The 3,192-nt window shown below is 38.7% G+C and overlaps 1 long non-coding RNA gene across 1 annotated transcript; it reads left to right on the plus strand.

Moving 5' to 3' along the window:
* Positions 1-2,125: 2,125 nt before the first annotated feature.
* On the plus strand, positions 2,126-2,505 carry LOC311022183. The gene is made up of 3 exons (XR_014598094.1): positions 2,126-2,155; positions 2,252-2,347; positions 2,481-2,505. It is a non-coding gene; the product is annotated as an uncharacterized lncRNA (long non-coding RNA).
* Positions 2,506-3,192: the final 687 nt, after the last annotated feature.

Genomic DNA, 3,192 nt, shown 5'->3' on the forward strand with positions numbered 1-3,192 from the left:
TCTCTTTTAAAGCTCCGAGGACCTCCGTCTGTAACTTGATATTCAGGCCTGTATGTTCCCGGTTCCCCCGAGGTCCCGGTGCAGTTCTCACTCTTTCTCTTTATCTGCCTGCATCTGTGTAGCAGCGTGACCCTGTCTTCTCCCTCACATGTCAACACACTGCGTCAGCTCCAGCTTCTCGTGTCTTTCTCACCTACAGGCACAGGAAACAATGGTGTCAATGCACAGTTTCCCTGGCCTCCAGATTCGTGGGGGTGTGGAAGCAAAGTGAGCAAATCTGGCTCTAACAAGCCAAAAAGTATTTAATGATGATATCACAAAGCTCTTTTAACAGCTTTATTTGAGATCCATCAGCCTGTAGACCAGGGGTCTCAAACTCAACTTACCTGTGGGCCGTTGGAGGTAGAGTCTGGGTGGGGATGGGCCGCATCAAGTATTCCACAAAAAAAGGGGTTCAAGTGTTCCAAATAAAGTCCACCCGATCCAATCTTCTCAATATTTACTAATAACAATTCAGAACATGCAGAACATGAACAGTTCTTCAGAGATTCTCTTACTTCCTCCTACTATATACTATATTCACGTGTGCTCAATAGTCCGGAAATTACGGTACAAGTAGCCAACGTTGCTAATTCATGTTGTTGTCAAAAGCCTGAGCTATGGTAGCTCACCCTCTAGTGGTGCCCTTCATTATATTTTTCTGTAACTTACATATATACGTAAAACCGTAATACCACAATGACCTCAACGAAATAAAACATCATTGTAAACAAAGAAAAAAAACAAAAATATCTACATATGGTGATTTGACCCTGAATGCAAAAGTGGGGGGGGGGGGGGGGCGCTGCATCGACGTTACAGAGTTCGGCAGTCGTCGTCGCTGCAATCGGATCAAGGCTACTGCACGTCAAGCTCTGGTTTACCGAACTCTGGTGCACAGGGACGATAACGAAGGAAGGAGAAGAAAGCCCATTATAAAGGTATGTTTTTATATATCAGAGGCTATTAAAGTATTGATTAAATTCGCCATTGCTCAGCTAAGTGTTGTAGTAAGCTAGCTTGGTCAAGCTATCAAGACCAATACAAAATTATACACGACAGACGGCCAGTATTTAGATAGCGTGTGCTTTGGTGTTGACATCTCATCATCGATTATCACTGATGACAAACATACAAAATAATTCCCAAATATCCTAAAACACCAAAGGGCTTTGAGGTAGAAGCTAGCCGCTAGCGTCTAGAGCAGTGGTAGGGATCAGTAGCTAACACCAACTAAGATGCTAAAGTGTAAGAAGGAACTAAGCATGTCAGTAGGATTCTTCAGGTACGTGAACTTCATTTTAGCCACCTGTGTTATGTAGGCTAGCTAGGTAAACTGTGATTACTGGCTGATTTTGGTTGTATCGTTGACATAGCAGCCTATTTGCCTAATTACCCTGTCAGGAGTAGGCTAGGGCAATGGTTCGTTTCCCTCTTGACATTAAGCATTTTGTCCAGCCTTCCAGCTAAGAAAACTTTCATAGTAGTTGTGCCATTGTGACATTAGTAGCCTTTTAAAACATTTAATAAGGACAAAGCTTAGCATGCAATGTTTGCTGTTAACCATTAAGTTGGAGCTTATGCATACATTCTTACAAACGATTTGTCTACATCTCCTATTATGTCAGTGAGTTCATCAAAAGCAGCTGCATGTGAAAACACTACATTTACACACAGTGTGTAATTTAGTAAATGTAGGGGTGTTCTTTAATGTGCGTTATAAACTTTTCTCTATATTTTAAACTGGACAGATGCACTCAGGAAATATTTGCTGACTCAGAGACCTTCACCTGCTGGACAGAGCACTCCTGATGTTCCGTGTTTGCCTTTATCTGAACATTTGAAGTTCTAATAATAATAATAATAATTATAGTTGTTATTATTATTATTATTATTATTATTATTATTATTATTATTATTATTATTATTAGTAGTAGTAGTAGTAGTGTAAATGTATTGGTTACATAAGCCTCATTTATATAGTAAAATGCAAGTATAATGGGATGATAGAAGAAATGATAACTAACAGCATGAATGGATGATGGGTCATCCGGGACCACCTCTACCACTCCAAGCACCAGTGCCACGAAGACCAGGGAAACAGAGCCCATAGCAAGTGAGACATATTATGTCATACTTAAACTATTATACTAACTATGATCATTGTATTGTTTATAAAACTGATCTCACTAAATTCTGTGCCTGAAAACAGCTCCAGGTAAAGGGCCATCCAGGACCACATATAACAGTCCAGACAGTGAAGGCGAAATGGAGACCATTGAGACCAGGGCTACACAGCCTGAAGCAGGTAAGATAAAGTATAAACTATTCGGAAAATAAAACAATAACAAACAGTGTTATCTATCCACCATAAAACTATATATTTTATAATTTTTCATTCATTTAAATGTGCCATTGGTTGGGATTTTCCTTGAATACAGATGCAGATGAACAGACCACTCCAGGCACCATTGCCACACAGACCACAGGCACAGAGCCCGCAGCAGCAGGTTAGTCCTTTGAATAATCTTCATGGTGTGACTATTTTGATCCAAATTAGTTTCAAATACATTCTTGAAGAAATGAAATGTACAAGTATTGACATATGCATGCTTTATACACTGATTGTTGTATAATGACTTATAAGATCATTGATAAATCCCTGAAATTGGTAGCCTACAGATATGAACAAAATTAAGAGAATGTGTGTACTAAGTGTATTGCCTTGTCATCGTCGTTTATCCCAATGAAAGCATTAACACTTTAACCTTAACACTTGATTTTGTATGTATATTTGCCCAGGTGAAGAAACAACAACGGCAACACCATCTGCTTCACTACAGCCTGCAGACACTCCATCATCTACAACTTGTTCTTACCTGCTGTACAAAGAGCACTTTAGTTTGTACATGTTATGGCATTCATCCATCCATTTAATAATTTTGCTCAATTCCTTCCTGTAGTACAAAGAGCACTTTTGTTTACACTTTTTATGGAGTCCATCCATTGATTTAATCATATTTGCTTGTTTGAGAATACAGTGTAATTAATCGTTTGCACAGTTTGTGTACCATTACATGTTATATATTTTTTAACTAGTAAAAATGTTCTGAAACTATTCCAGTGCATGAAATATAAATATAGTGGATAATT

Source organism: Eutrigla gurnardus (assembly GCF_963514095.1).
Source record: "Eutrigla gurnardus genome assembly, chromosome: 12".
NCBI lineage: Eukaryota > Metazoa > Chordata > Actinopteri > Perciformes > Triglidae > Eutrigla > Eutrigla gurnardus.